The 15,095-nt window shown below is 44.5% G+C and overlaps 1 pseudogene; it reads right to left on the bottom strand.

Annotated features, from left to right (window-relative positions):
- The window catches only part of LOC111965266 (nuclear factor of activated T-cells, cytoplasmic 1-like), a 75,122-nt pseudogene that overhangs the window by 39,675 nt on the left and 20,352 nt on the right, over positions 1-15,095 (bottom strand).

Genomic DNA, 15,095 nt, shown 5'->3' with positions numbered 1-15,095 from the left:
TACCACACACCGGCACACGACACACACCGCACGCACGCACGACGCTACGCACACACACACACACACACACACACACACACAGCACACACACACACACACACACACACACACACACACACACACACACACACAGCACCACACACAACACACACACACACCACACACACACAACACACACACACACACACACACACACACAGCACCACACAACACACACACACACAAAACAGACACACTACACACACCCTGATTGGAACATAAGTCCCTAGCGGATTTCACTACAATCGTCCAACCCCGACCCCAGATACTAGGCTGAAGCAGACAATGACCCCATTCCACATACACCGAGGCCTGTAGGGAGATGGTCCTGCCATTGGGCTGGTTGATGTGCACACGGAACACCATCCTCACGCGCGTGTTTTTGCGCCCGATGTCCGTCTCGCCCTTGCGCAGCTCGATGTCGGAGTTCCGCAGCTTCAGAATCCCTGCACAGTCAATGCTGCCGCACAGGGGATCCATTTTAGCATCAGCATACTGCTATTAGTCAATACACTGACTGTATGAGCACTGTGCTACTGCTTGTCTCCGGAATCCAGAGTTTATTATAGACCATGATCATCAGACTATATTGAGACATAGATTACAGATGGAATATACTGTATCATACTGTATCATCATATGACAGAAACATAAAAAAGTACAGTATATTATTATTAGGTCATCATCATTAGACCATAGAGACATCTACAGTATAATGCAGATGTACAGTTAGTTCACTGTCATGAACAAGTCCTGGAACGAGGGGTTGGGTTAAATGCGGAAGACGGAAGACACATTTCAGTTAAAGGCATTCAGTTGTACAACTGACTAGGTATCCCCCTTTCCCCTATTTGATCAAAGAGACCAGGGCCAGATCCACAAAGCCTCTCCCAAGGTTAGAGTGCAGATCTAGGATCTGTCCATATAATATTATTAATTATGATCTAAAAGGCTAAACTGATCCTAGATCAGCACTCCTACTCAGAGACGTCTCGTCTAAAGTCCCGGATCACAGATATCGGAAGTCCCGCAGAACACTACTGAGTCACTCCCACTTTCTTCTAAGAACAACATTAATTTGTTTATGTGACTTTTAATGTTCCTGGCGCCCCAGAATACAGATCTCTGGAGCAATCTTCAGGGTCGTGTTCATTAGGGCAAGTAACAGAAAACGCTTTCAAACTATTTGCAACTGTTTCACTCAGTTTATCGTCTATTAGTGCCTAATGAACACCGCCCAGGCCTTTGGTCTCCCCACCGTCACTTTCCAGAGGAGAAGCCCATTGGCTGCCGCCTGCATTCTCACAGCCACTTTATAACCCTCTGTCTTTCCTCAAAATAGTAAAAAAATGCTCCCTCTGCACTGTTCGGGTCTCATACTTTAAACTTTTCAAACATTTACGGTTTCAACCTTACTAACCAATGCCACATTTAGCTACAGACTTATTTTTTTTATTTGCTGTCTTTATTTATTTAATTTCATTTAATATATTTTTTTTGCAGGAGGATTTTCCTTCTTAGGGGAAAAAGGCATGACTTTTCAGACTGGCCTTTCAAGAAATTAAACTAAAACCAAAAAGTTGCTGGTAAAAAGTCAAAAAATACATATGGGATATGGCTTGGCATTTCAATTATTTTACATTGTAGCTTTTTGGGTGGAATTCCTGGAACATGTTAAATGTCAAGTTTTATACAAATCTATTTTTCCCCTTCACTTTGGTCTATCTTTTTTTTTAAAGAACACTTACAACACGTTTCTTTAGTGGCTCATGCACGATGCAAGTGTTCAGTCATGCAGTCATGGTTTTAAAACAAACCCATTAGAGGTAGTATGCCATGCTCTATTTTACTGTCAAATGACTGTTGGAATGAACTTTAGTGTCTCTTTTCATGCACTATGGTGTGGAGCAGCCAGTCACGGCAGTAGCAGCGATATGTTGAAGTCAGCTCGAAGGAAAGATCTGTAGGGACAGCATGGTCATAAAAACACTGCAAGATGTATCCTACACTTGTGGTGGAACAGTGTCAAACAAAGCATTAAGTCACTGACTGCAATGGTGGAAAGGGAAAGGGGGATACCTAGTCAGTTGTACAGGAAAGGTGGCAAGAAACGGTTACCGAACAAAAACTTGATTTTCAGGTTGATGGTTTATTTGACATTTGTTTGTCAAATCAAAATTAACTGACAAATTTTGACTAGTTGAGTGGATTTTTTTTCTTCTTCTTCCCAACAACAACTCTACTTGTCCAGTGAATGTTACATGATTTGAAATCATAGTATAGAAGTAGCCCAGAATTTTCTAGATTCTCAGAGACAACATGCTGTGCAATAAAGAAGAAGCTACTGGCTACTATCCATTTCAATGGGTGGATACTAAACAACAGATAAAACTTTATCAGCAACAATAGGGAAGAAAGAGATAGATTGATATGTGTCTGGAGTCTGACATCGGTTGTCTACAGTACCGTCTATGTAATGTCCCACACAGTGAGTGAGCGAGAGAGAGCTGGCGTGAGAGCAAAGGGCTAGCCGGAGTGTTATCAGGCTGACTGTTAACAGCTCAATGGAAAGACTCCGTCAGCGACCAACCCTCCTCAGACAGACCCTGGCCTTCCAGCCAGTCGGTAGAGAGAGGAAACATGGGCTGTGTTCATTAGACACCAAAGAGATGAAAACARACTGAAACATRGAAGGACTACCTGGACCAAGAAATGCTCATTTACTTCTCCCGCTGCGATACACTTTAAAACGTTTTCAGTAATGTGACTTAATGGACACTAACCTGGCCTACACTGTTCTACCCCAACCCTGAGGCTCAGTTCGACTATATCCTTTCACTGCTCTCTCCCTCCAGTTTATACGGTGACGACAAAAGGGAAAACCTGACGTCATCTGAATAGTTTTCTCGAATATAAGATTTATCCATGGTGCCCTGTAAAGTGTAATGGCTGAAGTTCAACAAAGTATACCCTGTCTGGATTTGATACATTATAAAAGGTCAGCATAGCATTGTTGGAAATCAAAAGGTGTATGCATGTTAGGTTCAACCACGTTAATTAAACCAACAAAGTTCCTTTTCTAGTCAAAGAGATCTGATATCTCATGGTGCTTGCCAAATATCTTTGTAACCTCCAACAATATCCAAACAAATATTAAAATACGCTTGAACTTAATATAAACCCGTTCAATCTACATCAGGTCTTCTAAAAAGTACATTATACCAATGAAACACAGAGGAGAATAAAGCTACAGTTCAGTAGGTGGTGATGGAGCTTATATAACCGGGGTTGAGTGGAGATTTAGCTGCCTTCTCCATCAGAGAAAGTCCTGGGCCTCGGGACAGCAGACCAATTGTGGCGTGAACAGAGCCCCAGGGCAGGAGTTGCTGCCTGGGCACCCTGCGGAGAACAACCTTCTGACCTGCTGGAGATCCGGAGTTGGAGAGTGGTTTAAAACTGCACATACGGATATAGTGATTTCAGGAATTGTATATTTTTATGCACACGGCAGATTGGGTGCAATTGGGAGAAAACCAACAGAAATAGGGCCTATTGGATTTCATGGGCATTATTCCTTTTAGACTCTACATTATGTGCTGCACTGTATTAGGCATGCTTTGGTTGTCTTTCTTCCTGAATTCCAACACACACTGTTGGTGATCATTGCAAACACTGCAATGGTAACATTTCTAACACTAGAAGCGCAGAGGCAGTCCTTTTGACTGCATATTTATTTAAAATAGAAATATCTCTGCCATTGTTAGTGTTACGTTCCCCAGTTTCTGTGTTGTAGCTTTTGTATTTGAGTGTGTGTGTTTCAGGAGATAGCTTCCTGAGTTCTCCCCAACCAGCTGATTGGTCGACTCAATGGATGATTGGAGAGCTGACCCCGCCCCCTCGTCAAGAAGCAGCTGACTCTAATCAGCTAATAGCCACCTGAAGATATAAAAGTCAGTGTTCTGTTTAAGAGAAAGGGAAATTATTAGAGAGAGAGGATAGGCAGGGAGAGATCATTAAAGGCTGAGGAAGGCAGAGAGTTTGATTGAAAAGAGAGAAAAGATTAGAGAGAGATTGAATATTTTGGAGAAATCATTAGAGAGAGAGATGATAGGCAGGCAGAGATCCTTGCTGGAGAATTAGATTGTGATATAGTGTTGGTTGTTTAACAGAAAGTGTGGTATGTAATGTGTTAGTTGTTGTTGGTAGCAGCTTTGATATGTTCTGTGTTTGTTGCTTTGTCAAAGCTTCTTTAGTGGCCTGAGTTAGTTTACTCAGTTTTGTTGTAAAGTGTTTGTAAAATTGTTAATAATTATTCTGTTTCATTTGTTCCCAGGGGGGAAGGAGAAGGCACTTTGGGAGTGCTTAGGCAAGAGGCCCGCGGGCATACATATACCCGTAGTATATTTACTGTCTAGGCACACTAGGTAAGACCTGGACGGACCACCCCCTGTATTTTGGTTAGGGCACCAGGTGGTGTAAGTTAGGTAAGTTAAGTGGATAGGCAGGTTAGATAGGAGAGGGGGAACTTTGATATTTACTTTCTTTGCTTTGGTTCCGTCCAGCCCCTTTTCCCCATATTACCGTGTAGGAAATAAATCCTAGTAAACGGTAAATTCTGCCTTTGTYGTCCTTTCTCCCACCTACAGTTCATACCTCTTTTGCTTCACGGGGAGTTGAGTTGCAGCAGGGAGTTGCGTTCCCTCTTCTCAGAGGCGTGCGTAACAGTTAGTCATGCCCCCCTCCTAAATAAGTCCGTTGTTAGAATTTTGTTAGGATTTCGTTGTCACAAACAGAATTTGTGTTATAAGCAGTTTTAAGAGGACATGCCTTATTTTTTGCAGGGAAGACGTTTTGAATTCAATATAATATCAGAAAGAGCCGATTCTGAGGTTTCCAAAACACGTTTGTCAAATAACTCTCAAAATTGAAGAGATACGCTCAAAATATAAATCTTTCCAAGAATAACCTGTGTTTCAAGCGCTCCACATGTGAGCGTGCAGCAGCAGATAGCTTTCTGCAGGGTTACCCAACAGGCAGCCCGCAGGTGATTTTATTTGCCCCCACCCAAGTTTTGCGAGCAAAAAAAAAACAAAGTAAAAAAAATAATTGTGTATAATAAAATATCAGATAATCAGCTCCAAGTTATTTTAATTTTGGAAATTTGTTCCCAAGTGTTCCCACACACAATAGAAAGACACATGATCGTATAGAAATGTAAGCAAGGTTTGAAATTATTCTGTTTATGTCAAATATTATATCTGTTTGGGCTTCTTTCGGTCAATTTGCAGTCTACATATCATTTGGAATTATGTACCTGTCCCCTGATCATCCGCTCAAGGAARAATCTGCCTGTGGCTAAATCTAGTTGAGTATCCCTGGCCTACAGTAATATAAACAAATGAAAATGCTATTGTGTTTTAATGTTATCCAAGACCTTCATAAACACAACCAAATTATAATTAAATATAAAATGCATTTATTACACTGTTAGAATATTGCAGTCAAAATGCTCGCTCGTTGCTTCAAAGTGGGGTCCTTCGAGGCCTAGCTTCTCTAGTGTTAAGAGCGAGAGACAGGAGAGTGAAAGGACAAGCACTCACATGGCTCTCATGTTGTTCTCGGGCAGCAGAGGGATCTCCAGCACCTTGGTGTTGGACTGCAGGGCCTCGTGGCTGGCGGTAGAGACAGTCTTGCCTGTGATGCGGTGGACCTGGTAGAAGGCGTGCGGTCGCAGGAGGCGGTCGTCTGCGGTCCCGATGAACAGCTGCAGGGTTAGGGGCTCGCTCTCCATGTAACCGTAGAGCTGGCGGGAGAACAAAGAGATCCAGGTGAGACCCAATGTCAGGTTTTAAAGCACCTCATAAACAACCCGTCATTTTGGGGAAATAGAGATTGAACATCACATCAGCTACTGATAGTTAAGAATCCCTTTAATGAAAGGTTTTTAGGGGGGAGGTTTCAGAAAATAGGCCCTTTGGTCGGATTTGTTTTTCGGTTGAGTCGGAGACCCGTTTCCAGATTCTTGGTGTCTTCTGTTTTTTGAATTTGGGAGCGGTTTGTTAATGTACATCCCTTTAGGGAAGGGTTAAAGAGGGTTTTGATATTTTGGAGGTAGTCTGTCTGGGGTAGAGATCTTCTGGGCAGCCAGACACAAGTGCTGATGGAGAGGTTGGCTTCCCATCACTTCACTGTTCATTAAAACCTCACAGGCGCCATAAAAAAAGTGCCCAAGGAGAGGATAGCAGTCGACAGTGACTCAATGGAAAGTGACCATTTTGAAGACCAAATAGAAAACCAAGATGATAATTTAAAAGTCTGCCTCTGAGCATAATGCACAATGTTTATGAGGATTTGATCCCCTCAGCAATGGACTAACGTTAGTAAACATTCATTTCCATGTCAGAAATGGAGTTGAATTCATAAGGGGTAATCATAAACAGTATTTTGGCAATCTATGTTGAATATTTCTGCTGGTGCACCATACGTATTAAGTATTTTAAATGCAATCCTTTATAGAATAGCTTTTTAATGTGATCAGCAATATCTCAAGAACAATAAATCCTAGATGATTAGTAGCTCCACACATGTGTTCAATAAATGTCTAGTACACACAATATCAAAATACTAATGTTTATGAGAAAATATCAATTCTGGTCAAAAGTCACGCACACTCAGTTGAAACAAAATGTCATGACTCTTTATCGATTTGTTCATATTTCTTAGGTCGTCTGTTTGTTCTACRTTGTTGACTACATTCTTCTGCGTTTGGTCCCAGGAATTCATAAACTTAGTGGCCTTGTGGTTATAGTGCGCCCTGAGATTGGAATGWGGGAGTTCGATCCCTGGCCGAGTCATACCAAAGACTGTAAAAATGGGTCCCAATGCRTCTCTGCTTGGCACTCAGGAGGTGGATTGTGGGTAAGGCCCTGCGATAGACTAGTGTCCTGTCATATTAAGCTGCCTCACAYTACAGAAGCAGGCTCCTATGAGCTCAAGCTATTTACTTTTGGTTGCAAAATACAGCAGAAAACTCGATCCACATTTACTCGGATAGCTTGACTTTCAAGGCTAGCTTAATCTCTACAAGTAGCGAACTCCCTTTAAAAACATTCACATACTCGTGCCTAGCATGCTGACAGCATACAACCCCTTGGCCTCTGGGCATTTATGAACCTGCATTATGATTTTCACTAAGGCCTATGAAGCTCTGAAGCGGAACCGGTGTCACACAGAGATGAAAGAGGCTCCTGTATCGGAACCACCACTTCAAACAGTTTTACACTTCCCCTCTTCCTCTCACGGACCACCTTCAGCTGCTACTGATTCCCCAATAAAAGCAAGTACACCAATAAAACAGGGATGGTTACTACATCTTCTAGATAGTACAATAGACTTGGTAGACAGCGTTGCTCAGTGTGATCTCCAATGGCCCCAATAGCCAAACAAGAGATAGGTGAGAAGGCGATGCCTGTCAGTTCATTGAACATTTAGTCAACCTTGGAACAACTATAATCATCTAAAACAACCATAGACCAACCAGGACAACCATCTAGAACAGAGCTCTACAACCCTGTTCCTGGAGAGCTACCATCCTGTAGGTTTTCACTCCAACCCTATTCCAGCGTATCTAGTTCTAATACTTAGCTGGTTGATAAGCTAAATCAAGTTAGTTACAACTGGGGTTGGAGGGTTGAAAACCTAGCRGAGGGTATCTCTCCAGGAACAGGGTTGGAGAGCCCTGATCTAGACCAACTRCAACCATCTACAACAACACTGTCTGCAGAAAGAAGCATGGGGGATGGTTGAAACCCATTTGGAGAGGGGGAAAAAATACTTAAACCACAGGAGAAATTGGCAGAGGTGCACATTCCTCAATGTGGTGAATGTTACCAGATATTTTGGGGTAAGAATCCTGACCCAGACCCATTTGCTAACCCAATGGACCACTTCTGGTGCAACCAAATTTCTAGACCTTTCTAGACCAAATTTCTAGACCTCCCAGCTCCCAGGCAACGTTTGTTCAAGTGTGTGTGTGTGTGTGTGTGTGTGTGTGTGTGTGTGTGTGTGTGTGTGTGTGTGTGTGTGTGTGTGTGTGTGTGTGTGTGTGTGTGTGTGTGTGTGTGTACGTGCGAATGTGCATTTAATGTGGACTTGGAAGAATCTCCAAACCTAGAAACTCCCAAAAATTGGGGATCCGTTCCGACAGTCAACAGGCAAATCTCGCACTGGGTAACGATGGACAGACCTCCATGGCTTCACACAGCTAGGTCCTTGACCACATCAGAGACCGTCATAAAAAATCACTTCCACGAACAGGTCTAACCAAACAACGTCCATCTGAAAAAATCTCACAAATTGCTCAATTATCTCCCCAATAAACGTGTATAATTTCAAAATCCCCTTCTTAAAGTTCATCTTATGGAAGTTCAGCGCTGCTGTGTCCGAGTGAAAACAGCGAGTCAAACGGATAAGCGACTCCGTGTTATTAACGGATTGAGTCATAGAACAAAACACAGACCACATGTAACCTATGACATCATCTGATTAATGGATTTATAATTACCTTTGCGAGGGGTCAGGGATTGGGGAGTAAGTAAAGGTAGAGAAATACGTCATTGGAATCTTGTGTCTTCAGTAATTCGTCTGCCTTGTTGGCCATGTTGACACTCAGTAACAACCCACTCTGCCAAACACTCTGCCAAACACAAAGGAGAATTACCAACCGAAGACACAATCAGCACGCATCTATGAAGGCAGTGGAGAAAGACTGAGCTCATTTTGCTCTGGTGAGACAAACTGACGATAAACTTGCCAGGTGACTGTGAAAACAAGTGAGGTGAGGTGATCTACAAACTGAAGGCATAATTTGGCTGGTGCAACATATTGAGTTATGCTCACGCCTGCTAATGCAGTAGTTCTCTGTTGGTGATTCTCAACACAGTACAGTACAGTATAGCACAGTACTAGATGTATGCTATCCAAGGGTCTCAATAATGGACAAACCAGCAGCAATCACTACAAAACGATCTGGTTTTCTACTTCTCGACTTGATATCATCCCTTGTTTGATTCAGATATCAAGGGAACTAGTTAAGCAGGCTATACTCTCCTTTCCTCCTTCACTTTCCCTTTTTTCGTCTTCACAGCTCCACACAGTGTCTCCAGCAGCTGTCCTGAGCTGTGTGCTAGTCACACATGCTAGTCATCAGTGAGTTACGCTGGGGTCAGGCGCTTCTTGAAGTCTCTGTGTCTCCAGAGAGCACTTCATCCATGCAGTGATCTCACCAGCAGACCCCTCTCTCTCTGCTCGCCTTGTTATATTTTACTTACGGTGTCACCAGTGGTAATTACGCTTAGCCGCCACATGCTACCAGTTACTTACGCATAGACAAGTCGACCGAGAAGGAAGGAAAAAGTCGTACCATCATGCTACAACGGAACCGATGGAACCGGGCATGAGGTACCAATTTGAAAACGCAAAACGGTCTGTTAAAAATGGCATAATTTCTTTATGATTTAATAMAAGGCAGGCTGCCACTCTGCTAAGCCTGTGTCCTCTGTCCCTTTTGAGCTTTGCTCCTCGGTAGACTTTGCTATTGAATTTCTTTGTGACCTCCAACCATTACCTTAGCCTCAGCCTTCACATGTCTGCATATGGATAAACCACAAGAGGTGAAGTGTGTGTGTTGGGGGTAGTCTTTATCCCTTCACTTTATCCCTTCACTCGGCAATGCTGCGGTAGCGCACGATGACGTGGCGTCCTCCGGTGGGGTCGGGAAGTGATTAATGAGTTCAAGCAACCCTCAGTGATGCTGGTCTTCCCAACAGCAAAGGAACGTGGTAGGGTCCTCCCTGGGCGACCTCCCTCAATAAATTTACCATATGTGGTCCCTCAGCCCTCAGCCCTCCTCTCCCATATCCCCTCTACCTCTTTCCCTCTCTGCTCCAGTGACGTTCCCTTGTCCACACACGCCAACCACAAGCTGAGCGCAAAATGTACTTCTTCATTTTAAATCCTCACAAGGGCAATAAGAAAAGACGAAGTTGACGAACCGTGGTAAAGTTTAAGCATGGTTCAACGAGAGAGGCTTCGCACACCTTTGAATCCTAATTCATATTTGTGTCTCTAGCCATCTATGAGTCTTGATACAAAGCCTAATCTTGACCAGATGAGTTTAGCTAAGCTATGGATGTAGTCAAGCTGGGCTACGTATATTTATCTTTGAGATCTTCTAAACCAAATTTTGGTCACACTACACCAGCTTCTGCCACTTCATGTGCCAAATTAATTTACACCTCTAACCACCATCTCCTGGCAAGTTAGACAGCATCTCCTCTTCCAACACGTGCCATGCAGGATAGACCGAAATCTCAAATTAAACAGTTTGTACATGTCCGCTGAAGCATTAATTGTTGTACACAGCTGGGTTGTCTAGGTCAGACTGGGTTTCGATGATGTGTAACTCTGAGGGTGTTGAGCTCAGAACCAGAGCTCACCCCGTCCTTTTCCACCATTCATTTCACATGAACCATTACAGATCCATCATCACGGCTGCTAAAATTCAGCCCTGAGATGGTGGTGCTCCGAAGAGGTTTTTCCTATGGGCTTTCAAACCACGTTTGCTATGTTCTCTTTAATGAGAATCATGTGTCCTTGTCAGTGATAGCTTAATGAACTTTATGTTTTTTATTCATTTTTTTGTAGCTGGTGCTTTATTACCTTGGTTTACTTACTGTTTACATGAAAACTCGACTTCACACTTGTCAGTGCTATGCTCAAGCTCTAGAGACAGACTCGGTTGAAATATGACAGAGAAAAGATTTGCACATGTTTGTTTAAGAAAGTGACTTGCTGGTGAGTAGCAGCACAGTCTGGGCTGTGGGGAGAGTGTGAATATGGGCCGGCACTTGGAACGCTCTCTTTCCCTCTAACTCTTTCTAGCTCACAGAGATTTCATCACCGCCTAGAGAAATGTCATGACTCGTAGTCCACGTGGCGCATGCAGCGGWGGGGAGAGAAGACTGGAAGCAGGAGAGAAGGGGAGAGGAGGGAGGAGAGGAGGGCAGCTCAGGTTTTCCCCATTATCACGCTCCCTCTCTCAAGTGMTGACAGTCACACGGCGAGACTTCGCTGTACCCAATTCGAACACTCATCCAAGCTGTCTCTTTCCCTCCATACCGTCTTTATGATCATCTTTCTCCAGTGCCTCACAGTCATACAGTATTCATATATCATCATGTGACTTTTTAACGTATTGGGTTTCCCCTAGTTCCAAATGGCACTTCTTTATACAAGCGACAAAGCGGCTATATTCCTCAAAGTTTGTATTGAAGCGTATGCCCCCAACGTTATGTAATCAAGGGCAACGTTTCAAGTCCTGGCCCATGTCTAGACCAGCAAAGTCCAGATTCCAAATAAAAGAACGACTTGTTACCAAAATGTCTAGGCATTACGTTTTAGCCCAGGTACACGGTATTACATTTGGGCATAGTGATGTGTAGATGATTTCAGTCTACCCCTGATATAAAGGCTGGCAACCAGTGTTTTGCCTCATAACTCTGGCGGCTTCTGGTCCTCACCTCAAACCAGTGAAAATGCAGTCATTTAGTCCAATTCTTTCCAGTTGCTGTTCAATGGTAATTAGTGGTTGCCCAATATACCAAGGCTGTGAGTAAGGGAAGCCCCTCGGAGGCCTAAAACACAGTTTCATGGGAGCCTAACTGCTCCTCGGGGCACAGACGAACAGCCATGACTGCCTCTTGTAGAGCAGTACATGGTCCTGTTCAGTAGGGACAAACCGAAAAAAAAGAAAAATGCTCTCGAAATGAAATGAAACAGGGAGGTACTATCCGAACTTGTCCAATAAGAAATGCTCATTTTCATATCTGTTGCGAAACGTTTCACTATGGCGTTCGTCAATGAACACAATCCGGGAGTCTGCACGGAAGAACAAAAGGCATCTTTCATGTTTCAAACAAGAGGCGGCACCAGATTTAAAACACAATAAATGACAGTCTTCGCAGCGAACGTACATTTACTGTAGCTGTTGCCGAAGACATTACACAGCCAGCATAGATGTCAAGGTGAAATGGCACATGTTCAACCAGCAGCACATATGCTAAGGTTCTTCATGTCAGTCTAGATATACTCTATCCATATGTAGTACTTACTATAACACTGTGTGATGGGTCTAATATTCTACAGGTGTTGTCTAACACTGTGTGCCCTGTGCGTGTCTACGTGTTTCCTATGGTTTCTTGTCTCAATGTATACCTGAATGAAATTCCCCGAGAGGGTCACGTCCCAGGTCGCTACCCCTCAATGCAAATATAATTCCATGTAATTCCACTTTGGCAATCATTAAATTCTATCATAATATCGGTTTCTTTGGAAAAACCCATCCATCATGACGTGGTGGTCTTTGGTGTAAAGGAAGGTAGAAGATCAGGTTTGGATTTTTCCTGAGCATGCCTTTGGAAACCATGTTGTAGACGTTGGACATAACTGTGGTGAGAGGAGGGGAGCCTGGTGAATCATCAGGGGGAGAACTGGGAAGGTAGTTGGGGTAGAGCAGAGGACCCTCCATCCCGTTAATGGGCGCTGTGGTCTGCAGCCAGTAAGTAAAGTGGAAAAGTGGCCGCGGGGGTCAGGACGTGGTACATCATCGTGAGAAGGGGCTGAGAGGCCTGTGGGAGGAGGTCTGCACTGTAGCGATCTCCAAAAACAAATGATGGAATTTTTGATCGAGGAGCCAGAAAGCAAACCGGTGGGGGTGAGAGGATACGGACAGCAGAGTGCAGTCAGTGTACCCCATAATCTGGAGGTTACCACGAGTGTGCGGCTGCGGCAGCGGGCTGCAGCTCGGGGCCTCCCCAGATTTACGTCTTCATCCTGCAAGAGGGGCTGGTGGAGAGCGGTATGGTGGAGGAGACGGAGCTAGGAGCTGAGCATGATGTCACTGTTACAAAGGGACGTTTCCTAAACAAAGGGGAGCCTGTGTGTTTGGCAGCCGGGATTAGAAAAACACCTCCGTTCATTAAGTAGGAGCAAGAGGAGGACTTCCGTGATAGCAAATTGAGCGGTCACGAAGACAGAAATAATGGCACTGTAAAGGTAGCAATCATTGTTTTGAGTAAATGTTTTTCAATCAGGTGTTTGTCAGTCAGTGCTCTTGGGGTCATAGCGTGTACTGCAACGCTTCATTAACTGATAGGTTAGAGACACGGTGTCTCATCATGTTGTTCAACAAGTTATTTTAAACTGTTGTGCACAGCAATGGGATATGTCACAATCACCCATAGATGTTGTGCCTGTCCAACCCTGAGCCAAAACCCCAGTGTTTGTGCAGGTTTAGCCAGCATTGGGAAGGTCGGTGTGGGAGAGAGGTTTGAGGAATGAGTGGCTCACGAGAAGCAACATCGGCAGTGATGCGGAGGCCCACTGGGCCAGGATGGTGGTGGGGGAGGAGGCATCGGATGGGCTCTGGGACTAGTCTCACCTCACAATACCCCTCCTCCTCTCCCTCCACCCAACCCCAGGGCCACCCGGGCCCTAATCAGCAGGAAGCAGAGTCTCTCTGGGGGTAACACAACCGAGACCCAGCTGCCTGCCTGCCTGGTGACTCCCTGTGCCCTCCCTCTCTCCCTCTTTCCTCTGCGCCGCTCCCTACGCCTCTCTCTGCCCTCCCTACACCCTTCCACCCCCTCTTTCACCCTCCCTCCCTCTCACTCTCTTCTCGTCTGCCCTCATCACATCTCTCTCTGCATGTGCTCTCTCCTCCCTCCTCCTCCTCCCTCCTCCCTCCCTCCCTCCTCCTCCCACATCACTAAACACTCACCCATTCTCTCATGATTGCACCCACCCACCAATCGCCTGCCACTCATTTGCTCATAACAGCAGGGCACCCCAGGGACTACAACATGCCCTATCACCCCTATCCAGCCTCCCTGGGGACTGCACGAGATGATGAAGAAAGAGAGAAAGAGAGAGAGAGAGAGAGAGAGAGAGGAGAGAGAGAGAGAGAGAGAGAGAGAGAGAGAGAGAAGAGAGAGAGAGAGAGAGAGAGAAAGAAGATATGTGCCCTCCACATCCTACACACGGGAAGAGATATGAGAAATCCTGTCTTCTTTTGCTAACGGTTGTGTGTGTGTTGTATCACATTACCTGACCTTCCTATTAATCGTTCTCTGCCAACAAACTTCCAGTCAGAGGCTTGATTCTATGAAATTCCCAGAGATTCTAATTCACTCCAAATGTAATATTAGAGGTGTTGAATCATTGTTCCAATAAACAGCAAAGTAAAAAACAATGTGGAGTGGGTGAGAAAATGCTGTCGCTCTAGAGCAGCAGTCTGTCATTATGTTATCTGAACGATTGCAATATTACAGTTGTATAGATACTCTTTAATAAAACCACATTTCCATCGAGTACTCTATACTGAATAAAAATGGACAGCACCCAAGTGATTATCGGCTCTTTCATGAATCTTTCCTCGAATTCCTCACATCCTCTCTCCTTCCCTCCTTCACAAAGGTATTGGAGTAGAAGAATCCGAGGGGAGGCATCTTGGACCTCTCTCCAATACAGCTGAGAAGGAGGCGAGGAGATAGGTTCTGGGGGAATCAAAAACGGCGCCTCTTTGAATACACAAGGGCCGTCCGAGTGTTGATGCGTTTCTCCATAGACATCCATCAGGTTTTTTATGTACATGTTGCTTTTAGTCCGGAATTGGAGTGTTTGCTTTTCAACTTCCGCTTGCCAGTATCCCGTTCGTAGTCAAAGCCAGTAAACTCATTCCAATACAGTTCCGCAACGCTAACTCACGCTGGGAAACTAGATATTCCCAACAACTTGTTTTTCCACCGAAAGATCCAAGTCCAAACCCCCCCCCCTGTTTCCCCCATCCTCAATCACACCCCCGCTCCAGTTCCTCCCTCGCGCACAACACACTGGGCGACATTGGAAAGGCTTTCTTCTCTCTGTGTGTGTCCTTGCATGCTGCTTTTAGGTATTTTCGAACTTAAGTAAAGACTTCCTTTCCCCCCCGCAGTGGGAGC

This window comes from Salvelinus sp. IW2-2015, linkage group LG6.1 (assembly GCF_002910315.2).
Source record: "Salvelinus sp. IW2-2015 linkage group LG6.1, ASM291031v2, whole genome shotgun sequence".
Lineage (NCBI taxonomy): Eukaryota > Metazoa > Chordata > Actinopteri > Salmoniformes > Salmonidae > Salvelinus > Salvelinus sp. IW2-2015.
The sequence above is the reverse complement of the archived record's forward strand: the minus strand, read 5'-3'. Positions and strand labels throughout refer to the sequence as shown.